This window comes from Pelodiscus sinensis, chromosome 24, assembly GCF_049634645.1.
Source record: "Pelodiscus sinensis isolate JC-2024 chromosome 24, ASM4963464v1, whole genome shotgun sequence".
In the NCBI taxonomy this organism is placed as follows: domain Eukaryota; kingdom Metazoa; phylum Chordata; order Testudines; family Trionychidae; genus Pelodiscus; species Pelodiscus sinensis.
Window position 1 is genome coordinate 10,945,641 of NC_134734.1, and position 25,072 is coordinate 10,970,712.

The following is a 25,072-nucleotide window of genomic DNA, read 5'->3' on the forward strand; positions in this document are numbered from 1 at the left end:
TCTTGCACAAGAAGTTTTTGTGAAAGATCTCTCGAGGAAGAAGGGATCTTGCGCAAAAGGGGGGTTTTGTGCAAAAAGGTGCCATCTATACACAACACTTTTTTGCACAAAAACTTCTTTCACAAAAAGGCTCGGAAGAGAATATGCAAATGAGAGTGCAACATATGCAAATGAGCGCTCCATTTGCATTTCCTCTCCCTAAAAAAGTTTGTAGTGTAGCCGTAGCCCAGGTGTGTGGGTTACATGTTTGTTTGTGTTATTGTTCATCATGTAGTTTGTATAATTAATGCTTCATTTGCTAATAAAAATAATTGGTAAAAACTTGTCAAAAGTCTTTCTCTTGCTCCTCTGCACTCACCTCTCTTGGGATCCAGGGGGGGAGGGGAAGGAGGGGAAATCAGAAAAAACCTGTGAAATTTCAGCCCAAAAGAACATAGTGGGTCAGAACCCTGTCTTCTGACATTAGCCAATGCTAGGTGCTGCAGAAGGGATGAACAGAAGAGGAAATCTTAAAGCAATCCCTCTCCAGTCACCCATTCCCAGCCTCTGACAAACAGAGGCTAGGGACACCTTCCCTGCCCATCCTGGCTAATAGCCATGAATGGACCTAACCTCCATGAATTTATCTAGTTCTTTTTTTTAACCCTGTTATCATCTTGGCATTCACATCTTTTGGCAGGCAGTTCCACAGGTTGACTGTGCATTGTGTAAAGAACTTCTCCCTTTTGTTTGTTTTAAACCTACTACTTATTAATTTCATTTGGAGACCACCAAGTTCTTGTGTTATGGAAACAAATAAATAACTTTTCCTTATTCACTTTCTTCTCACCAGGCATAATTTTATAGAACTCAGGGTATGTTTACACTGCAAGGCTATTTCGGGATAGCAGAGGTACCCTGAAATAGCTACCCTGCGTCCAAGGAACACGCCCATTATTTTGAATTTTTTTTCAAAAAAACAGATGTGTTATTTTGCGATCCCTGTAAACCTCATTGCAGGAGGAATAAGGGATGGCTTGAAATAGTGCTTTATTTTGAAATTTGTCACTGTGTAGATGCGCCAAATTTGGAAATAGCCTGTTTCAAAATAAAATCAAAATAAGATATGCAATTTGTGTAGCACAAACTGTGTATCTTATTTCGATTTTAGAGTGCAGTGGAGACGTTCCCTCAGTCACATCCCCCCCCCTTAGTCATCGCTTTTCCGAGCTGAAAAGTCCCAGACTTATTAACCTCTCCTCATATGGCAGCTGTTCCATGCTCTTAGTCATTTGCGTTGCCCTTTTCGGAACTTTTTCCAATGCCAAGATATATTTTTGAGATGTGGCAACCACATCTGTTCAAGATGAGGGTGTACCATGGATTCATACAGAGGCAATAAGATAGAGATTAAGACAGAGACTATATCTTTTTAAACGCTTCCTAATATTCTGTCTCCTTTTTTGACTGCCACTGCACATTGAGTGGACGTTTTCAGAGAACTATCCATAGTGACTCCAAGATCTCTCTCTTGAGTGGTAACAGACAATTTATTCCCCATCATTCTGTACGTATAGTTGGAATTACGTTTTCCAATGTGCATTGCTTTGCATTTATCAACATTAAAATTCATCTGCCATTTTGTTGCTCCGTCACCTTGTTTGTGTGTCATTGCATGTGTGGGTCAATACATTGGCATGAGAGTCTGCATGCACATGTATGAATGCATGCATGTGTCATTGCATGTTGCATGTGTTTGCATGGGCATGTTCGTGCAGGTGCATGCTTGGGGGCTTTTTTTCCTAAAGGGGCTGAAAGGGAAATCTGATTCACTCAGCTAGTCCTGCTGTTGTTGTATGAGTCATGCCGGGCGTCCTGCCTGCCAAATAGAGTGATGGGGCCTGGTGGGGAGGCCATGTGGAGGTCTACAAACCCCCAACCTCATGTGTGACTGTCATGGATTCAGAGGTTGGGCCCTCTATCTCGGAGCTTGCAATATCTCTTGCTATGCCTTCTCTTGCTGGCGCTGGGCCCACACACACGGAGGGAGCAGCACCACCCTGATCTCTAGACTGGAGTTACTCTGAGCCAGTGAAAGCAGAAGAGTTTGAGTGTCTGAACACACAGGAGGCTTTCAAGCCAAGCATCCCTTAGCTGCTCTTTCATTTCCCAGTCCAGAAGCCTCTTCCTTCCAGTCGAGCATCATTTATCACTTTCCCATGAGCCCTTCCTCTGTCCTCAGTCCCAGGTAAATCAGCCAGCTGGGACCTTCATCTTCTGTCCTTTGTTCCCCACTGGCTGGGGTTTTCCTCTTTTCTTTGTAGAGGAACACTTCCAAGCTGAGGTGGGCTTCTCAGTCACCAGTCGCTATGCCCCCTCTCCGTCCCCCACCTCCAGGCTCTTGTCCGGGCTCCCAGTTGCTAGGCAAGGTCACCACCGAAGTACCAGAGGTAACCCGAAATAGCTGCCCTGCATCCAGAGAACGCATCTGCTATTTCAAAATAATTTTCGAAATAACGGACACGCTATTTCGGCATCCCTGTAAACCTCGTTCCATGAGGAATAAAGGATATCTCGAAATAGTGCTTTATTTTGAAATTTGGCACTGTGTAGATGCCCCAAATTTCAAAATAGCCTATTTTGAAATAAAACCAAAATAAGATAATCAAATTGCATATCTTATTTTGATTTTAGCATGCAGTCTAGATGTACCCTCACTCTCTCTATTTATATCTAGCAGCTATCTCTTCAGTGGGGCATCTGTACACACGGGCTGTGTCTAGACTGGCCAGTTTTTCCGGAAAAACTTGCCAGCTGTCTACACTGGCCGCTTGAATTGCTGCAAAAGCACTGACGATCTCATGTAAGATTGTCAGTGTTCTTGCGGAAATACTATGCTGCTCCCATTTGGGCAAAAGTCCTTTTGCGCAAAAGGGCCAGTGTAGACAGCCCAGATTTGTTTTTCGCAAAAAAGCCCCGATCGTGAAAATGGCGATCGGGGCTTTTTTGCGGAAAAGCATCTGTGCAATCTAGATGCTCTGTTCCGAAAATGCTTTTAACGGAAAACTTTTCCATTAAAAGCATTTCTGGAAAATCATGCCAGTCTAGATGTAGCCACGCTGTATTTGTGGCTCCGGGTAACTGCCCCACTGGCCTATGTGTTACCAATTCACCTCTATGAAGCCTCTGGACAGTAGGTACAGGAGTTGTAGGGCTGTAACAGGGTGCAACTCCTCACCCCGGTGCCTCCTGCTGGGCACTAAGGGAAATAGCTCAGTTCAGCCCTGGAGTGCTTCCTTCGGGCCAGTGTCATATCTACTGTATCCTGTTTGGCTATGTCTACATTGCAAGGTTTTTGCGCAAAAACCCATGGAACGTCCACACCTCAAATGTGCTTTTGTGCAAGTAAATGACCAGTAAAATGGCAGAAGGGAGGGCTTTTTCTGGTGTAGGTAAACCTTTTACAAGGCATAACTCCTTTTTGCGCTACAGCTATTGCGCAAAAAGGCAAGTGTGGATGCTTCAGAGGGGTTTCTTGCACAAGAAACCCCTATGGGAAAAAGCACAGGTGCTTTGTGGACGCAGTGTGGACGCTCTCTTGTGCAAAGGCACATGGCTTTTGCGATGCGCTTTGAGGTGTGGATGTGCTCTTGTGCAAGACGTTTTTGCGCAAAGACTCTTGTGCAAGAAGCCTTCAGTGTAGATGTAGCCTTTATGTCGAATGGTTCTGCCACCTTTTATTAGGCCCCACGTCCTTTCCAGTTTGTGGTGCCCTCCCCTCTGGGTAGTGCCCTGCCCCTCCCCCTCAGGAACCCACAACCCCTTATACCCACCTTGCCTGAGTGACCCACTGCCAGTCTTCATCTAGCTTCTGCTCCTTGCAGGGGCAAACTACCGTCTGAAATGACAACGAGGAGTTAGGGTTGCCAGGTATCCGGTATTTACCCGGACAATCCAGTATTTACCCGGACAGTCCGGTATTTTCGCCTCCTGTCCAGTTAAAAAATTCAGAGAATACTGGACACCTAAGATGTCTGGCATTTTCTGATTTTTTCCCTGGTCAGGAGATAAAAACGGCAGGCACCTGGCAACCCTAGACACATTCAGGTAATTGGGCAAGATGGGAAATATCAAAGGGGGAAAAGGAGTCAACATCATTATAGAAGAATTTTGGTTCTACTGAGATTTGAACTCAGATCACTGGATTCAAAGTCCAGAGTGCTAACCATTACACCATAGAACCTCTCCTTAAAGTCTGGTTTGAAGAATCGCCTACAAAGGTGAGTTCGTCCCAGGTTTTGTGGGGGCCAAATTTGGCACTGGGAACCTACTCTGGTGCCATTAATTCTGTGTGCAGTTCAGGACATCCTGTTTTAAAGAAGCCCTATTAGAACTTGAAAACGTCCAGAGAAGGTCCATGAGATCTTGCATGATCTAAAAATAAAAAAGGAGTCATATTTAATATGGAAAGTAGGACAAATTACAAAAGATGAATATAGGCAAACAACACAGGAATTCAGGGGCAAGATTAGAAAGGCAAAGGCACAAAATGAGCTCAAACTAGCTACGGGAATAAAGGGAAAAAAGAAGACTTTTTATAAATACATTAGAAGCAAGAGGAAGACCAAGGACAGGGTAGGCCCACTGGTCAGTGAGGCGGGAGAAACAGTAACAGGAAACTTGGAAATGGCAGAGATGCTTAATGACTTCTTTGTTTCGGTCTTCACCGGGAAGTCTGAAGGAACGCCTAACATAGTGAATGCAGGTGGGAAGGGGGTAGGTTTAGAAGATAAAATAAAAAAAGAACAAGTTAAAAATCACCTAGAAAAGTTAGATGCCTGCAAGTCATCAGGGCCTGATGAAATGCATCCTAGAATACTCAAGGAGCTGATAGAGGTATCTGAGCCTCTATCTATCATCTTTGGAAAATCATGGACACAGGAGAGATTCCAGAAGACTGAAAAAGGGCAAATATAGTGCCCATCTATAAAAAGGGAAACAAGAACAACCCAGGAAACCACAGACCAGTTAGTTTAACTTCTGTGTCAGGGAAGATAATGGAGCAATTAATTAAGGAAATCATCTGTAAACACTTGGAAGGTGGCAAGGTGATAGGGAACAGCCAGCATGGATTTGTAAAGAACAAATCATATCAAACCAATCTGATAGCTTTCTTTGATAGGATAACGAGTCTTGTGGATAAGGGAGAAGCAGTGGATGTGGTATACCTAGACTTTAGTAAGGCGTTTGATATGGTCTCACATGATATTCTTATCAATAAACTAGGCAAATACAACTTAGATGGGGCTACTATAAGGTGGGTGTATAACTGGCTGGATAACCATACTCAGAGAGTAGTTATTAATGGTTCACAATCCTGCTGGAAAGGTATAACAAGTGGGGTTCCGCAGGGGTCTGTTTTGGGACCGGCTCTGTTCAATATCTTCATCAACGATTTAGATATTGGCATAGAAAGTACGCTTATTAAGTTTGCAGATTATACCAAGCTGAGAGGGGTTGCGACTGCTTTGGAGGATAGGGTCATAATTCAAAACGATCTGGACAAATTGGAGAAATGGTCTGAGGTAAACAGGATGAAGTTTAATAAAGACAAATGCAAAGTGCTCCACTTAGGAAGGAACAATCAGTTTCACACATACAAAATGGGAAGCGACTGTCTAGGAAGAAGTACGGCAGAAAGGGATCTAGGGCCTCTGAGTATAGTGGACCACAAGCTGAATATGAGTCAGCAGTGTGATGCTGTTGCAAATGTAAGCGGGGGAATGGTCCCGCTTTTGTGGGGAACTTTCCTGGCTTCTATACCACCCTGGTGAAATGGACCAGTGAAAGGATCTGAGTCCCCGCTCCCACTTCCTTTACCCCATGGCTTCCTGATCCTGAGGGCTCCCCCTCCACTCTCCTGAGTAGCAGAGCTCTCGAAATCCCAACAAAGCTGGGCCCAGGTTTCCTGGGGCTTAATCCCCGACCTTGTAGTCACTAGGGGCAGGAGTTAGGGTGTCCCCACTCCGAGGTGCTCTCTTTACACTGCAGGCTTTCTTGGCCCAGTGGTCACTTCATAAGGTTCAAAGCAAATACAATTTATTAAACATCAACTGATTAAAGAGAAAAGAATAAGAAAAAATGAGAATGGTTAAATGAGAACACACAGCCCTGCTCTGTAGCACAGGGACATCAAAACAGCAGCCTGCAGAGTGTAAGGACAGTTCACAGTCTCTTCCTTAGAGGCCCCTTCGAGGCCCTGGATGTGCTGCAGGGGGGCTGCCGGCTGGACACGCTTGCTCTGGCCGTGACCACACAGCCTCAATCTCTAAGTGGCCCGACCCCTCTCCCAGTCCAGAGCCTCTCCCCACACTTTGCAGGTCCCAGCTGCTCACCACATCCAGCTGCAGGCTGTGCTGCTTGGCCTGTCTCTAGCTCCTTGCATTGCTTCTCTGTTCCTTTTGGCTCTCTGAGCACTGCCAGTCTGCTGCTCAACACAGGGTCTGCGCTCCTTGAGCTGTGTGTGTCTGGCTCTGTTGCTGCAAGACTTCTTCGGCACACAGCTTGCACTGCTCTTAGCTGTCTCTCAGCTCTCTCCTTGCTCAGAGAGACCCTGAACAATCCCAGCTCACAGGGAGGACGGGTCCTGGCCTCTTGCTTTTCTCACTGGCCTGTCCAACTTGTCAATCAGGCTGAGCTAGAGTGTTGGCTGCTTTCCATTGTCTCTTGGGTCTGTCAGTCTCATGGACCCTTCCCCTTTTGATACTGGGAGCTGGCAAGCCAAAAAACTCCCACAGAGTTTAAGTAAGGGGCTAACAGTCCCCTTACACAAATAAAGCAAACATGATTCTGGGATGCATTAACAGGTGGGTTGTGAGCAAGACATGAGACGTCATCCTTCCGCTCTACTCTGCACTGGTTAGGCCTCAGTTGGAGTATTGTGTCCAGTTCTGGGCACCGCATTTCAAGAAAGATGTGGAGAAATTGGAGAGGGTCCAGAGAAGAGCAACAAGAATGATTAAAGGTCTAGAGAACATGACCTATGAAGGAAGGCTGCAAGAACTGGGTTTGTTTAGTTTAGAAAAGAGAAGATTAAGGAGGGACATGATAGCCGTTTTCAGGTATCTAAAAGGGTGTCGTAAGGAGGAGGGAGAAAACTTGTTCATCTTGGCCTCTGAGGATAGAACAAGAAGCAATGGGCTTAAACTGCAGCAAGGGAGGTTTAGGCTGGACATTAGGAAAAAGTTCCTAACTGTCGAGGTAGTCAAACACTGGAATAAATTGCCCAGGGAGGTTGTGGAATCTCCATCTGTGGAGATATTTAAGAGCAGGTTAGATAAATGTCTATCAGGGATGGTCTAGACAGTATTTGGTCCTGTCATGAGGGCAGGGGACTGGACTCGATGACCTCTCGAGGTCCCTTCCAGTCCTAGTATTCTATGATTCTAAGGCCTGCAACAATGGTTAAAGGCACGGAAGAGTAGTGTGGACAATGTACCTAAGGAAGTGCTACTTACTCCTTCCCACAACAAGAGAATTAGAGGTGACCCATTGAAATGAAATGACTGCAGGTTTAAAACACACACAAGGAAGCAGGTCGTCACTCAGTGCATAGTCAGCCTTTGGAACTCCTCTCCAAAGGATGTTGTAAAGGCTAAAAGTACAACAGGTTGGGGGGAAAAAAGAGCTAGATAAATTCATGGAAGACAGGTCCATCAATGGCTGTTAGCCAAGATGGGGTCCCTGGACTGTTTGCCAGAAGCTGTGATAGGGCAAAAGGGGAGGGCTTACTTGATGCTTCCCTGGTCTGTTCATTCCCTCTGTGGCACCTAGCTTTGGCTACCGCTGGAAGACAGGAGAAGAGGGTAGAGAGCTTGACAGTCTGGCTGCTCTTATGAGATTTCCTGGCACAAACAACACAAACCTAAAAAACAACAAATAGTCTAGTAGCAGTGGTTCCCAAACTTTTCGGCAGCACGCCCCCTTTTTGATTTTTGAGAAGCCCTCACGCCTTCCCACCCCAGCAAAACCTGTTGAGCAAAAAAAAAAAAAAAAAGGAACTGATCAGGGCCAAATAACAAAAATAGCAAAACTTGGAGGGGGGGGGAGGAGTTTGACTGGGGGTGGCCGGGTCGCTTCGTGCCCCCCCCCGAATTTCTTCACCCCTCCACAGTGGGGCACCCCCCCTTTGGAAACCCAATATCATGAGCTTTCGTGGGTACAACCCAAACCTAGAAACAGCACTGGATTCAAATTCAGTAAAATTGCACATACACATAAAATGGGAAATGACTGCCTAGGAAGGAGTGCTGCGGAAAGGGCTCTAGCATAGGTGGCAAGTTATATGGGCCCATGGTGTCTAGGAATATTCCTGGCTAGGCTGGGCTCCATCAAAACCCACCACCCTCCTGTCCCTTGCTATCCCTTATGCTCCCCTTGTGTATTCTTGAGCCCTGACTCTGCCCCAGGGCAATTTAGCATCTCCTCTGTCAAAACTACACAGAAAACTGGAGGGTGAAGAACACCCTGGCAGGTGCAGTCATTACAAGTGTTTTGGAAACCTTCTAGATATCTGGTTCTATGGTGTAATGGTTAGCACTCTGGACTCTGAATCCAGTGATCTGAGTTCAAATCTCAGTAGAACCTTGTGACTATCAATTTTTGGAGCATTTTCCATATTTCCTGGCCTTTGGTACAAACTATTCTTTGTTTCACAGAAAGAATTTTACTTCCACGAGTCATTGACTTGGCTCTGAAGTTTGCAGCCTTGTGATTCTGTTCACTTTCATTTTTTCTCCTGTTTTCATTTCCTTTTGTCTTTTTGTCTCATTTTGGGACAGCAACAACCAGTTTTCTCAGTTATAAACAATGGGGCCTACCTCCTAAAGCAGGGATGGTCAACCAGTTAGGGTATGTGTAAGCGGGGGAATGGTCCTGCTATTGTGGGGAACTTTCCTGGCTTCTATACTACCCCGGTGAATGGACCAGTGAAAGGATCTGAGTCCCCGCTCCCACTTCTTTTACCCAAAGGTTTCCCGGACCCTGAGGGCTCCCCTTCCACTCTCCTGAGTAGCAGAGTCCTCGAAATCCCAACAAGGCTGGGCCCAGGTTTCCTGGGGCTTAATCCCTGACCTTGTAGTCACTTGGGGCAGGAGGAGGGTGTCGCCACTCCAGGGTGCTCTCTTCACACTGCATGCTTTCTTGACCCAGTGATCATTTCATACAGTTCAAAGCAAATACAATTTATTAAACAACAACTGATTAAAAAGAAAAGAATAAGAAAACATGAGAAAGGTTAAATGAGAACACACAGCCCTGCTCTGTAGCACGGGGACATCACAAACAGCAGAGTGTAAGGACAGTTCACAGTCTGTTCTTTATAGGTCTCAGGGCTCTCTCAGGCCCTGGCTGGGCTGCAGGGGGGCTGCAGGTTGGACATGTTTGCTCTGGCAGTGACCACACAGCCTCAGGCTCTAGGTGGCAGGACCCCCTCCCAGTTGGAGTTACAATCCCTCTCCAAGTCTGGCCTGCAGAGCCTCTTGGCTGGTGGCGTGTCCCTGCCCAGAGTCTTTTTTCCCCCTTTTGCTAGTCCTAGCTGCTCACCACACCCAGCTGCAGACTGTGCTGCTTTGCCAGACTCCAGCTCCTTGTGTTGCTTCTCTGACCCCTTTGGCTCTCTGGTTACTGCAGGTCTGTTGCTCAGCACAGGGTCTGCGCTCCTTGGGCTGTGTGTGGGGCTCTGTCAGTGCAGGTCTGCTGCTCAGCGCAGATTACACTCCTTGGGCTGTGTGTGCCTGGCTCTGACACTGCAGGTCTGTCTCTCCTCACAGCTTGCTTTTCCTGCTGCTCTTCTCAGCTCTCTCTCCTTTTCTCCCAAAGACCCAGAAAATCCCAGCTCACCTGGAGGAGCTCACCTGGAGGAGCCTCTTCCCATTGTCCCTGGGGTCTGTCAGTCTTAGGGGCCCTGATTTCTCATGGACTCTTCCCTTTTTGGTACTGGGAGCTGGCCAACCAAAAACTCCCACTGAGTTTTAGTAAGCGGCTAACAGTCCCCTTACATATGTCTACACTACAGAGTTTTATCAGAAAATGGCTGTTTTTCTGACAAAACATGAGTTATGTCCACACTGCAGTCGTGTTCTTCCGAAAGTAAATGGAAAGAACAGGGTTTTTTACCGATGTTGGTAATTAGGGTTGCCAGATGGTTTCAACAAAAATACTGGACACACTTGACATTACATCACAATCTACATTACATCTTATTTAGAAAATACCAGACATTTATATTTTCTCAATTTGTTTCTCAAACAGAAAGCTCAAATACTGGATTGTCCGGTTCAAAACCGGGCACCTGGCAACCCTACTGGTAATCCTCTTTCTACGAGGAAGAAGCCTTTTTCCAAAAGAGCTCTTTTGGAAAAAGGTGTGTGTGGACAAGGAAGAGGGAGTTCTTTCAAAAGAAGAGGAAAGGGGAGAAAGCACAGGTGCCCCGGTGGCCACTCCATGCATAGTAATCACAGCTTACATGTGAGAGAGCGACCATTCAGTGTGGACACTATCTTTCGAAAAAGCAGATTGCTTTTTCGATGTGCTTTTGTGTGTGGACGCTCTCTTTCAGAAGAAGTTTTTTTGGAAGATCTCTTCCAAAAAAAGGTTCTTCTGAAAGAAACCTGCAGTCTACACATAGCCTTAGAGATTAAGAGACAAAATAGCTGTGGGTAGAGTGCAAAGAGCCACATATTATCTATCTATCTATCTATCTATCTATCTATCTATCTATCTATCTATCTAGATAGATAGATAGATAGATAGATAGGCAGGCTGTTACATCCTTTTTCAGTAAAGGGATGTAAATTAGACATGTCAATATTGCAAATGAAGCCAGGATTTTTTGCAGAGTACAGGATCTTTCGAAAAAGGGTTTTATTTGCAAAAGATTCCCATCTAAACTGTCGGGGGGTTTTCAAAAAAGCTCTGTTTTGAAAAAAAGCGGCAGCCACCATTATGCAAATGAAGTGCCGGATATTTAAATCCCGGCTTCGTTTGCAATATCGATGTGCCTAATTTACAACCCTTTACCGAAAAACAGATGTAGTCTGGACACAGCCACAGACAGATAGATAGATAGTACCCAAAATGTAGTGATAAAAATAACATTCAGGACATTTTGGACAAAAACAATAAAAAAGTCTCTAGCTACTTAAAAAAATCACAGACAATCCATACATCTTCAGAGAACTTGACAAGGAACAAACATGAAATAAAAAAAAATCCCTTTTAAAATACAGTAATATTCTCTCACTAAAAATAAGCATCCCCACCATGTCTTTTAAATTTAACACTACTGCCATATTATGTCCTGTGAGTTTTTGAAAATTAAACTGAACTGAGAAGTAAATTAAAAGTGTCTGTTTCACTCCAGCTTGTTGATCTATGGTGTGGTTTCCTCGGTTTTTTTACTTATGAAGATTATGGCTTTTTGATAGTTCCAAAAATTCAGGTCTGTCCCAGACTGCAAATATGAGCGGTTCAAAAACAATAAGGGAGAGACTCATATCTCAGAATAATTGCTTCAGCCTGGCAAACAATAGCCTTTGCATTTTCTTTAAAGAAACACAGTGTAAACCAGGCACATGCTGATTCTTTTTTTGCCCTGGAATTTAAATATGACATCTGTGTCAGCTGCCTTATTCTGCATTCATGAAGACTTTGAGTTTAAGGTGCTTCAGCTCCCAACCCCCCAGAGTCAGGCACCAACAGCCCCTCCCACTCTAACCCAATGCCTGGGTCTCACCAGAGCCGCCGCCACCACAGCCACACACTTCTCCCTCTGGGTGCTAGGTGCATGCACAGAGTGGCCGTGAGCAGTCCAGGTGCGCGACTCCAAACTAGCAAGAGCCTAATTTCTTTGAGCAGAGCTGCAAGCAGCTCAAGAGCTGCGGGTTGGCCACCCCGTCCTAAAGTGATTAATACAGCAGAAATAGAAAGATCCCATCCAAAACAGATAGGTGGAAACAAAGAAAGAAAGAAAATGAAATGACAGATTATATGTCGATAGATGGATTAGACATTATTAGAAAAAGGTGGTTAGCTACATAGATTGATCAATGCCATCAGAAATAGATCGATGTAAGCCACGAAAGAAAAAAAGGTAGTGAAGACAAATTATACGTGATCAGTAGAATTGATGTCTTTAGATACAAAGATGGATAGATACTATCTGAATTAGGTATATGGCAAGGGTATTTTGAAAGAAGTTATTTCGGAATAATAATTCCCAAAATAACTATTTCAAAATAGCATGTCCAGACTACAGGGAAGCCTCAAAATTAGTCTGAGGCCATCTCCTCTAATACAGTCTCCAGATTAGCCACTCAATTGACTCTTACAATAAGAAATTTCCTCCTTCCTTGTCTCTTCCTTGTCCCCTTGCCTCCACCTTCTGTTCAATGTAGCTGATTTGTTAGTTTGTCCTTTGTTTACTTTTTTCATTGTATCTCTCTGTTTTATAATGGTCATGCCAATTCACTTTCAGAATATGATTTGAAGAAATGGGTCTTCCGCATGAAAGCTCATCACCTAATAAACTATCTTGTTAGTCTTTAAAGTTCTACATGACTGATTTTTTTGTTTTACCAAGATCAGACTAACACGGCTACCTCTCTGTTACTTTTCCTCTAATGTGGATGCACTCCCTGAATTTAGTGTCCCAGGAAGCACTGGGGCGTAATTACTTTGAATGGCCCCGGGGAGGAGCTATTTCAAAATAGCAGCAGTGGAGCAAAACAACAATTTCGAAATAGGCGTTATTCTTCCCGAAATGAGGGTTTATTATTTCAAAATAAGAGGCCTGTTATTTTGAAATAATGGGCTTGCCTTGTTATTCTGAAATAAGAGGAGTTATTTCAAAATAACGCTGCAGTGCAGACATGCCCATAGAGAGAGAAAATTAAGAAAGAGACTCGATGCCAGAAGAAAAGGATCTATAGTTTCCATCAGAAAGAGAGTGCTGTGAGGGAGAAAAAACTGAAAGATTAGCTTCAGAGTGAGGAAAGGCCGGGTAGTGGGAGAAGCAGACACCTACCATGTACCTGATTAATGCCATACTGCCGAGCCACTGCCAAGAGCATCTTCAGCAGTGAGGCCAGTTTCCTGTCATAGTCACTCACTGGATTTCTGTGGCTGTTATGTGCTTGGCCATAGTGGAAAAAGCCATGGGTCACCATCTGAGTGGCAGCAGCGTGGCTGGGCTGTGGGCCCAAGGTGGGCCTTTTGTCCCTCCATCTCATCTTTGTTGCCTGGTGGGCAGGGGATTGTCAGGGGGAGCTGAGAGACGTAGGACTCTGTGGTTAGGGCTGTGAATTGGAGCACTGCTTGTGTGTGCATTTCTTGCTTGCTTTGCATTTCCAAAGGCATTTCTGACAGAGATTTTGTGGCCTTGTTTGCAGGGGAGTTCCTGGTTTTGTGTTGCTCTGTATCATGCTGTTTCCTCTTCCATCCAATCTTTTAAAAAGCACAAACACAAGCACAGACAAGAGAAATACAGACAAGCTAGATGAATTGTGTCTGCTCATGGAAGTGCTGGCTTTTTAGAAACCCTTAAAAACAAATTCCCAGGAGTACTCAGACAAGTCCCTCAATCATTCTTGTGTAGGTCTTCTAGAAAATACTTTTTTGTGAGCCCGGATAGCTCAGTCGGTAGAGCATCAGACTTTTAATCTGAGGGCCCAGGGTTCAAGTCCCTGTTCGGGCGGTTTCCCTTTTTGGACAAACCCTTCAGCCTTTGGGCTGGGTTGGCAGGAGCTGCATAGTTTCTGGCCATGGCTCCTTGCTGCCGGATTACACGGGTCTCTATGGGTGTGTGGCAGAGAAAAGGCAGGGGAGTGGATTGTTTTTATTGGACCAGGTTCTGCTGGAGAGAGAGACATGCTCACACATGGACCCAGAGCTGCTCTTTGGACCCATGGGCTGTGTCTACATTGGCCCCATTCCGTAATAGGGATGCAAATGTAGCACTTTGGAATAGGCAAATCCGCGGGGGATTTAAATATCCCCTACGGCATTTGCATTAACATGGCTGCCGCTTTTTTCCGGCTTGTAGATAAGCCGGAGAAAAGCGCCAGTCTGGACGCGATCCTCCGGAAAATAAGCTCTTTTCCGGAGGATCTCTTATTCCTACTTTCAAGAGAATAAGAGATCCTCCGGAAAAGAGCTTATTTTCCGGAGGATCGCGTCCAGACTGGCGCTTTTCTCCGGCTTATCTACAAGCCGGAAAAAAGCGGCAGCCATGTTAATGCAAATGCCACGGGGGATATTTAAATCCCCCGCGGATTTGCCTATTCCAAAGTGCTACATTTGCATCCCTATTACGGAATAGGGGCCAATGTAGACACAGCCATGGAGTTTAATAAAACACATGATGTCAGCTCCTGCATGCTCGCTATTGCACAAGCAAGAAGTCAAGCTACATAATCACAGGGGCCTTAGAAGCAATGATTTCAAAGGGTGCAGATAATTCATCAGGGTCTAGAGATGCAGCTACTCAAGACAGAAGAGAGGGGCCTTATAGGAGTTCTGGGGAAGGGTGCAGGGTGTGTAGCTGTACCCCTGGCTTGAAGTAGTAGCGAACACCCAATATATGGGTTCCAGCATCAGCACCCCATTATAAAAGTTGTTCCAGCGCCCTTGGTCTAGCAGGCCTAGAACTCCCTCGTGTTGGAGAATGGAATTCCAGTTCCCGTGAGAAATGCCACACTGTGGCATTTACTTTTGTTCCAGAGATGAAATACTGATTTTTGTTTTGTGGAAAAAAAATTTGGGGCGGAGTGGGGGTGGGGGTTTGTAGGCAGGGGAATGAATAAGTAGCTGTGGGGATAACTTGTTTTATCCTTGGCTGGGGACATTGTGGGGGAAAAACTGAGTTTGGGTCACCCTGAAATGAGAAAGGTTGGGATATTTTGTTGAACGCTGAAAGCTTGGGAAAAAGTAACAACCAAATCACCCCAAACCTCAGTGACAACTAGCGGTTTTCAGATCAAGGTTAGAGGGTTTTTCCTAACAGATCTTCTCTCATCCAGCCAGGAAAGAATTCAGGGAAGCTCTCCAGGCACAGTTATCCAGGAGGCTAGACCATATGGTCACAAGGGTCTATACAAAGCCTAGAATCTGGTCCCAGCAGCATATCAAGCCCATTCTGTTATTTAAGTGGTGATATTAACCAGGGGATGGAAAATTCCACCTACCCCCCCAGCCACAACAATTGTTAATAGAAATCTTGTCTAAGGCAAAAAGCCCTTGATTGCCTGTTCCATTCATTCCTTCTGGGGCACTTGACCTTGGTCACTGTTGGAAGACAGGAAGGACACTGGTCTCAATGCAGAGGCGACCCATCAGGGGGAGTCCAGGGGCCACACGAACCCCCCCTTGGGATGCTCCCCCTCTGCCCAGCTTCTGCATCTCTCCTCCTCTGCTTCACCCCTCCCCAACCTTCCTCTGCCTACCATTGCTCCCCCTCCACCTTGCCTTTTCCCCCAACGGAGGCGGCCCCTCCCTTGCCTCTGGCCAGTGAGTGTGAGGGGGGCTGGATTCCTCCTGCAGGCAGCAGCCCCACCTGTGCTACAGACCATCCTTGCTATAGGTCCAAGATATGTTCCAAAAAACTTGGACTTGTAGCGAAATGACTTAAAGCAGGGAATTTTTTCCCATAGCTGACTTCCATTGGCGCAGGTTTTTTTTTTTTTTGCGCGACTTCAGAGTGGGGAATAGGAGAACTTTTAACGCATCAGTTTCTACGAATGTCAACAACTTAAGTGTGGAATGGATGTATATCGGGGCAATGTATAGCGGGGATGCCCTGTAGTCCTCCCGCAGCTCCTGGGCAGCCCCTCCTGCCCATGGCCCATGTGACTCCTAATGTCTCCACTCCACATGCCACCCTTGGCTAGATGGGCCTTTGGTTTGACCCAGTCTGGCTGTTTTTATGACTCAGAGGAGCTGGGTTCTTTTTCCTGGATCTGTGGACAAGCCTTAGCACTATTAGAATCTGTGCTTGCTGGGAATGGGGGATCTTCTAGCAGGTGTTGGGGGGGGGGGGAGATCAACAATTGAAACTTGCCTGAAGATGAAGCTTGGGCCTGATATTATGGTGGGTCACCTGTGATGATTCAGGAGGTTTCTTCCAGTTCTACGCACTTGTCAGAGTTCGTGAAAAAACAGTGAGCGAAAAAATCCCTTTTTAAACTCTCCAAATTTTATTTTTGAACAGTTTTTTTATGTTCTAAAGCAATCCCCCCTCCCCACTCCAACAATTGGGAAAAGAAGCAACAAACAACAAAGCAATCAGTGAAACACTGGAAAATGATCCCTTGCCATTTTTAAAGAGTAATTTTATTTTAATTTTTTGGAGCGCCAAACTCTGCCCCCACCCTCCCATAAACAATTTCCCCTGAAAATTTCTAATCTAAAAAAAAGACTCTTTTTCATTTAAAAAAAAGAGAAAGGTTTAAACAAACAAGCAAAACATTCTACTGGCTCTACTAGTTTTGGGAAAGCCACTCTGAAAGGCAGGAATATGAATGCAAAGAGAAAGTGAAAAGAAAGGCAGTGCCAGGTGGAAATGAAAATAAAATCTGGTCCAGAAAAGGAGGAGAAAGGAAACAAAGCCTCACTGACTTTTGAACTGATATTCACAGAATCCAAAATTTTCCACCTTAGGACTAACTCAACAACCCAGTTGGATTTGCAACTGGAAATTTATTTCTATGAGGGATTGAGAACCTGATTTGGGAAATCAAGTCAGAGGATGCTGGAAGGGGGAGGATGGAGGAAAAGATGAGGGGAGTAAACTTTTGGAAGCAGCTCTCCTGTACACCCCCAAACACAGCTAGTGAGAGGGGCATGGGCATCAATAAACACACAGATTTGCCTTGCTGGAACAAGAGCAATGGCAGCTTGGCTTGGGGGAGGGTTAAGCCATGGAAAGAGACCCAGTTGAGACTCAGAACATGTGGATTCTGGTCCCAACTCTGCCGTTGGCCTGCTTCATAATGGAGAAGCTGGGGAGAGCTGGGGTTTGGTGCTCAAGCCATCACCAGGGCTGTGTCTACACTGGGCCACTTATTCCGGAAAAGCAGCCGCTTTTACGGAATAAGCTGCGAGCTGTCTACACTGGCCCCTTGAATTTCCGGAAAAGCAGTGATGATTTACTGTAAGAAATCAGCTGCTTTTCCGGAAAAACTATGCTGCTCCCGCTCAAGCAAAAGTCCTTTTTCCGGAAAACTGTTCCGGAAAAGGGCCAGTGTAGACAGCACAGTAGTCTTTTCCGCAAAAAAGCCCCGATCACAAAAATGATGATCGGGGCTTTTTTTCCAGAAAAGCACGTCTACATTGGCCACAGATGCTTTTCCGGAAAAAGGGCTTTTCCAGAAAAGCATCCTGCCAATGTAGACGCTCTTTTTCCGGAAATACTTCTAACGGAAAACTGTTCCGTTTTAAGCATTTCCGGAAAAAGGTGCCAGTGTAGACACAGCCCAGCTGTTTAGTAAAGCTGGGGATACCTGACTTCCAGATAAGGGTTATGATAAAGTAATAGGTGCTGAGTGGCACAGGTAGGTTGAATGACTCCAGATTCTAGTCCAGAATTACCCTGAACTCTCCTGAATCTACATAGACACGTGGACTCAAAATTCAATGGGCACACTAGGCCCCAAATCTGCCTCTCGGGGCAGCTGATTTTATTGGCAGACTGCAATATTTGTGCTCATCTGGAAAACACCAAGCATAAATGTCACAGCCTTTCTGGAGTCTAGAAGGGCAGATCCCCAGCTGGTGTCAATGGGCGTCTCTCCATTGGAGTCACCAGATCCCCAGCTGGAGTAAACTGGCCACAGCTCCATAGGGCAAAAGCAGGCAGATCCCATTGAAGCTGCACTGATTTATCCCAGCCCAGTGCCCCGCTGGAAGTCCTGAGCTGCCCCTAGAACTGGCTCTCCAAGTAGGTGCACAATGCATCTCTGATATGGGCAGCCGCCCCACCAGCCTCTCCCTCTGCCTCTGGCGTCTTCTCAGGTTGCTCAAAGCTGGCGCCCAGCCGCCGCGCCTCAACGCCCCAGGCCTCGTCGAAGACCTCGTCCTTGCGCTCACAGATGTTGTGGAGGATGCAGCAGGCCGAGATGAGGCGGGGCAAGTTGTCCACGGCGCAGTCATTGCGTGTGGTCAAGCAGCGCCAGCGCCCCTTCAGCCTGGCCACAGCTTGCTCCACTGGCTGCCGGCACCGGCTCAGGGCCTCATTGAACCGCTCCTGGGCCCCCTCTGGTTCCCCGGGGTAGGGAGTCATGAGCCAGGGCAGGAGAGGGTAGGACACGTCCCCCAGAATCACCATGGGCACAGCCAGCCCGTCAATGTCCAGCGTGTCTGGGGGGAAGAGTGCTCCCTCCTGGCCTTTCTTGAAGAGGGTGGATTTCCGCAGGATCCGGGCCTCATGAGCTTTCCCTGGCCAGCCGGTGCTTATATTGATGAAGCGGCCTCGGTGGTCCACCAAGACCTGTAGGGCCATGGAGTAGTACCCTTTGCCATTGATGTACTCTGAGGCCTGATGCGGCGGGCACTGGATGGGCATGTGGGTGAGACTGAGGACCCCGGCACAGTGGGGGAAGCCCAGCTCCCGGAAGCCAGCTGCAACTTCCCGGGCATCACCCACCTCGATGGTACGGCGCAGCAGCACCCGCTGGATGGCCCGGCACACCTCCAGCACCACGGCGCCAGCCGTGGAGCGGCCCACCCCAAACTGGTTGCCCACCGAGCGGTAGCAGTCGGAGGTGGCCAACTTCCAGAGGGTGATGGCCACGCGCTTCTCAACACTGAGCGGGATCCGCATGCGGGTGCGCTGGCGCTGGAGGGCAGGCGCCAGCTCGGCACACAGCCCCACAAAGGTGGCCTTGCGCATCCGGAAGTTTTCTAGCCATTGCTGGTCCGTCCAGGTCTCCAGCACGGTACGGTCCCACCACTCGGTGCTGCGAGGCCGGACCCACGGGCGACGGCCGGCGGCACGCTGGCGGGGTCGAGGCACTGGAACAGGGACCGGGGCCTCCTCGGGTGACTCGTTTCCTGATTCCTCCTCCTCCTCCTCTTCTTCCTCCTCCGCTTCCTTCAGCCGCCTCTCCAGCGCCTGCAGAAAAGCCCAGCCTCTCCGGGCCGAAGCTGCCGCAGAGGCCTCGCTGCGGGCCCGCAGGTAACCCATCATGAGAGTGCCTGTCTGCACCAGGGAGAGAATCACCGCCTGCCTCCGGGATGCCTCCATGCCGGGAAGGAAGAGGCCGGCCTGCAAATGACTTGGACCCGGTTCAGCTCCCTGCCCGGCCCCCACGCTTCCCTGAGGCTCGGAGCTGGAAATCTCCCACAATCCTAAGCTCCGAGACCGGCCCACAATGCAGCAGGTTTGGGAGCCCAGCCAGCATGCACTGCTCCAGCTGTCTGTCTGATGGAGCCACACAGCCCCAGTGTGGATGCTTGGCAGAACTGCACCCGGAACTGGCCAGATCATTAGGGAGCTTGTCTTATATACGGCCCTGTCTTCTCCCCCTTCTGGAGAATTGTCTTCCAATTTGTCACACTTGCTATCTGGTCACTCTAGCTGCTGAATTCACACTTGTGGCTGTAACACACCCAACTAGACACCAATGGTTACACTCCTTTCTTATGGCTAGGGTTGCCGGGTGTCTGGTTTTGAACTGGACAGTCCGGTATTTGAGCTTTCTGTCAGGGAAACAAATTGAGAAAATCCTGGACATATAAATGTCCAGAATTTTTTTATTAAGTTTTTATTATTATCATGAGTAACAGTACGTAGTTGCGTACTGCCTGGCTGGTAGACATGCTCACACTGCATGTCTACCAGCCTGACAATACACAACTACGCAGTAGAGAGGAAGGGAGTGGGGCCGACCTTGCGCAGGATGGGCAGCACTCCAGGATCTGCGTGCACCCGGGCCAGCCCCGCACTCCGCCAGCTCGTTCTCCCCTTGCCAGCCCTGCTCCCCCCGACCCCCTCCTGGCCAGCCCCGCTACTCTCCTGGCCGGTTCCCCCCTCCTCCCCCCGGCCCGATCTGAGATCAAGTGTGTCTGGTATTTTTTTAAAACCATCTGGTAACCCTACTTGTGGCATTTTAGCCGGTCCAGAGAATTTCCTGACACAAGGCCTGACATAAACTGTGTCACCAGCAAGGGTCCACCCGCACCATGGCAAAAGGTGTGGGCTGAACTTTGAGGAAAACCACTACACAGACCTGGTCACCCAAGGAGGCTCTATCGTGATTTCATCTTAAGTAAAAGCCGGCTCTTCTATGCAAGTTTGTAACCCGTATCCACAATACGCTGGTTCTTGTGCACTCTCGATGGTTCTCTCGTACTCCATGACTTGATCTCAGGCCTGTGTATCAATGTGGGGGAGCAGAAAAGATTCCTAGGTCCTGGGGATGAAGATCTAACAAGATCCAACTGCTGGAAGCTGGAAGGAGACTGACTCAGGCTGGAATCAAAGGGGCAAATTTTTCACAGCGAGGGGAATTCGTGGTGGGGAAAATTTTCCAAGTGGCAGTTTTTCAATGCGGGGAGAATGGGTTGTTGTTTTTTTTTCATCTTAAAAGATCTGTTCTGGTTCCAACAGGAATTAATTCAGGGAAGACCTTGTGTTATACAAGAAGCCAGACACTATCATTGAAGAGTTCTCCTTCCATGATCCCTGAATCTTGAAATCCTGAAACCTGGTTTCCAATAGGCTATTTTCTCCTTTTGCTTTGACGTAATGTTCTTAATTTAATTTGGTTGCAACCTTTCCTTCCTCTCTGTCTCATATATTTAATAATTATTTGAAACAGGGCATCAGAGAATTATTGGCTACAACTGTCCTCTATCCACGGGGCAAGACACGCCTAGGGATGGAGAAACTCAGCCCTGATGAGTTTCCGCTCACATTTTTCTAACCGATCACAGCTTTTTTAATCCCCTTCCCTTCCTGTGGTTATGGGCTTGCAGAGAAATTCTTATCCACAGGTTGGTTCTGTTTCCTTATACCCAGGGGAGCTGCCAGCCTTGCTGGACCCTTGAACACGGTGGGGAGGGCGGTTGGCTCCATGTTCCCAGAAGTGATGGGGCCTCAGGTGGAAATGAGGGGTGGGAGCTGCCTGCCCTCAGCGCTGCCTGGATCACAGCAAATCCTCCCAGCTCTCAGAACCACCTGGAGTGCACTGGGCAACTCTCCAGCAGTGATTTAAAGGGACCAGGCCTACAGGTTCTGCCACTGCTGCAGAAGCAGCAGCTGGGAGCCCTGGGCCCTTTTGAATCACCAGGCTTCAGATCAGTTGTCCCTTTTGCCCCCTGTCCTGTCATTGGGCCCGCTCATGTGGTCTGTTTGGGAGGGGTGAAGAAGGGGTGTAAGTGCCCAAGAGCAAAAGAGATTCAGCCAAAACATCTCGGCTGTGTCTAGATTGGCCAGTTTTTCCGGAAAATCAGCCGCTTTTCCGGAAAAACTTGCCAGCTGTCTACACTGGCTGCTTGAATTTCCGCAAAAGCACTGATGATCTCATGTAAGATTGTCAGTGTTCTTGCGGAAATACTGTGCTGCTCCCGTTCGGGCAAAAGTCCTTTTGCGCAAAAGGGCCAGTGTAGACAGCTCAGATTTGTTTTCCGCAAAAAAGCCCTGATCACGAAAATGGCGATCGGGGCTTTTTTGCGGAAAAGCGTGTCTAGGTTGGCACGGACGCTTTTCCGCAAAAAGTGCTTTTGCGGAAAAGCGTCCATGCCAATCTAGATGCTCTGTTCCGAAAATGCTTTTAACGGAAAACTTTTCCATTAAAAGCATTTCCGGAAAATCATGCCAGTCTAGACGTGGCCCTCCAGAAAGAGGAAAGAGGCCTGGAACAACTCTGAGCCTTAATTCACTGCTCTAGTCTCTGCTATATCAGTGTTTCTCAACCACTGGTACAAGCACCCTTAGGGGTACTTGAGAGAAGTCTGGGTGTTACGTCAACACAACTGAAATTTGGAGAAAACAGAATTTTTGTTTTATGGTTTACAGTGCTTTATTATTTTTGTACTTTTTACACCCAAAAACGTAATTGTCTGCCCGGCTACGATTAAGTTGTTTAAACAAATTTGTTGGAATGGTAGAAAAAAAATGTGTGTCTGAAAGCTGTGGGTACTGGGGATACTTTTTTTTAAGGGGGTACTTATAATTTTTTTTAAAGGGTTACTTTATAAAAAAAGGTTGAGATGCACTGTGCTACATTCATCAGTAGGCCGGACTTCGCCACATGTAACCTGAGCCTGCATTGTACTTTTCAGCTTGGGAAAGCACAGCTCAGGGGGAATATGATAGCAATCTGTACAATCATGCTGGTGGGAAGAAAGTGAATAAAGAAGAGTTATTTACTCTTTCACAAATTTTGGTGGATGTTGCCTCATGTTTGTGTTTTCTTTTTTTGGGGGGGGAGGGGAAGGCAAATCCCTAAATGTGACACCATTTGTTTTAAATTGCCAATGAACTGAAGGAATCTCTGTTGATTCTGGTTGTCTCACAAATTCTTCCAAGCAGGGACTACTTTTTCATTCCTGGTTTGTTCAACACCATAGGCCTGGCCCAAGACTAGACCTAGTAGGCCAGTTATAGATGATTGTTTTTTGCTCAGGGACAGGAAGATTAAAACTGATTCATAGCTTTAAAACCAAACCAAAAAGGTCCCACTGAGATTTGAACTCAGATTGCTGGATTCAGAGTCCAGAGTGCTAACCATTACACCATGGAACCTGAGCTCTGTACCACTCCTTGCACATTTCTAATGAAGGTCAAAGACTGGCTACTATCTGGTTGCTTCTTGTTTTAAAACCTGGGAAATGGGTGAGTTCCTCAGATCTGTTTCACAGTGTTCAGAGTGTTTACTCAGGCCTGTATGCAGGTTGGTACGAAGGGTGTGAACACACCCCTCCCATGACCTCCCATTGTCCCCCACAGTAGAGCTGATGCTGGACAGGCAGGGGACAGCTGGGGCTGATTTCCCACCCCCTCCCCCAGGAGTGAGGCCAGTGTGGGGCCATTCCTGTGACTACACATAATAGCTAACAGACTGGGCCATGGGCCCCCTAACCCAGCCATCTGATCCACGTGTGCAGACCGTGCACATATGTGACATTCCAAAGGCCCCTCCCTGTGATGCATGTATCTGGAAAATGCCACACACACCTGTGTGTCTGACTAACAAAACAAACAACCAATGTTGGCTATGCATTTAGCCAATCCAGTGTATAAGCAATGTCATGCAGTTGGGCACATGTTACCAGTGCTTTTCTGAGGGGGCTACCCAGTTTCCTCCCTGCCTGAGCCAGGCAGCCCCGGCCCCCAGAGCAACCGCCCAACATGTGGCCACGGCCTCAACCCCTGGCAACAGCTGCCCGCCCACCCACCCATATTGAGTAGGAACATTCACTTAGGCCCTCAAATCTGCAGCATTTGTCTTTAATGTTAGTCTCTGCCTTTTCCCCAGAACCTTTCAGTTAAAAATACATTGGATGGCTATAATAAAAACCCACAATGTTATAAATATGCTGCTATTGATTGTTTACTAGGACTTGTTCTTTCCTTTCCTTATATAAAATAAAGACGTTTCCAAAACAATCTCATTTTACACACATTTTTTTCTCAGCTTCAGAACCCCCCCCCCCAACGTTTTCTTTATTTCTCCCTTCATCTAGTTCAAAACAAAATCCAGTAAAACCCAGATATTTCCCTTTTGAGAGGCAGAAATGAATTAAAAGTTCATCTAGTTTGGCATCCTGCCTCTGGTGGTGGCTAATTCCAAATGAGTAAGAAAAAGGTGAAAAATTGTCATGGTACCTATGATTAAGGAAGGTCCCAACATGTAAAGGGCCTTCAGTATGATTGTGTGAGGATAGAAGTCTGTGCTGGCAGAACTGGGGCCTAAGTATCCTGGCAACAATCACCAGCCCACACACCATGCGGCCGCAAACCCCGATGCAGCAACCCACCTGCCCACAGCTCTAACCCCCAGTGGCAGGACCCCTCTCGCCTGTGGCTCTAACCCCCCGGTGGCAGCAACCTGGCTGCCCACGGCTCTGAACCCCAGCGGCAGAAACTCACCCACCTCTAGCTCTAACCCCTAGCACAGCAACCTGCCCGCCACACAGTCTTGGCCCCGCCAGCAGCCACCCCCCAAAGCAGCCCCAGGCCTGACCCTGTCCCTGCCTGCCACATGGCCCCACCATGGGAGCAGCTACACCACTTACTTTCCAGGTCCAGCAGGAAGGTGAATGCTGCTGAGCAGCTCTGGGAAGGAGGTGGGCGGGCTTAGAATTTTGTATGAGCAGGTGCACACCTTAGAGGGAACACTGTTGGGGACTATAGAATAGTAGAGTAACCAATGAGAATTCATGAGGATAATCGACTATTCAATTCACCGATATTTAACAACCCTAGAAGCAACCCACAATCGCACTGAGATTTGCAATCAGATCACTGGGTTCAGATTCCAGAGGGTTCACCATTACCCCATAAAACCAGGCACAGACATGTAATTCCATCAATGACAATTTTGAATGAGATTACGCCTGTGGTCCCAGCCAGCTCCTAATACAATTAGCTGGAATATTTAACCAAAACTTGTTGGGAGCAGAGTAGCTTTGGTAGGCACTGGCGAGTCTGGAGTAGGGTAGGGAGTAGGGGTGTTGGATAGGGAGCAAGAGCTAATCCGTGCAATGGAAGCACATTTCTGTTTTCAAAAAAAGGGTTTTTTTTTCATTTTTTGTAGAAAATTTGTTTTTTCAACACCCTCTTCCCCAAATCATCCAAAAAGGGAATTTTCCTGCACAGAGTTTCCATGGACAAAACATTTTGTCTGTTACTTTCAGGAATACTGAGTGTAATTTTTTTTTTGTATTTTCTTAATGGAAAAAATGTGCTTTGAAAATTGTTTCCCATCTTGATTCCAGGGACTAGAATATTGTAAACATAGGGATGGCCAGACCGGGTCAGACCAAAGGTTCATCTAGCCCAGTATCCTGTCTTCCAACAATGGCCAATGCCAGA

General features: G+C 47.1%; 4 non-coding genes across 4 annotated transcripts; 2 read left to right on the plus strand and 2 right to left on the minus strand.

Annotated features, from left to right (window-relative positions):
- Positions 1–4,150: 4,150 nt before the first annotated feature.
- Positions 4,151–4,222, minus strand: TRNAQ-UUG (transfer RNA glutamine (anticodon UUG)). Its single transcript has one exon. It is a non-coding gene; the product is annotated as a tRNA-Gln (tRNA).
- Positions 4,223–8,553: 4,331 nt separating this feature from the next.
- Positions 8,554–8,625, plus strand: TRNAQ-CUG (transfer RNA glutamine (anticodon CUG)). The gene has a single exon. It is a non-coding gene; the product is annotated as a tRNA-Gln (tRNA).
- Positions 8,626–13,659: 5,034 nt separating this feature from the next.
- Positions 13,660–13,732, plus strand: TRNAK-UUU (transfer RNA lysine (anticodon UUU)). Its single transcript has one exon. It is a non-coding gene; the product is annotated as a tRNA-Lys (tRNA).
- An 8,976-nt stretch (positions 13,733–22,708) lies between these two features.
- TRNAQ-CUG (transfer RNA glutamine (anticodon CUG)) lies at positions 22,709–22,780 on the minus strand. The gene has a single exon. It is a non-coding gene; the product is annotated as a tRNA-Gln (tRNA).
- Between the last annotated feature and the right edge of the window lie 2,292 nt (positions 22,781–25,072).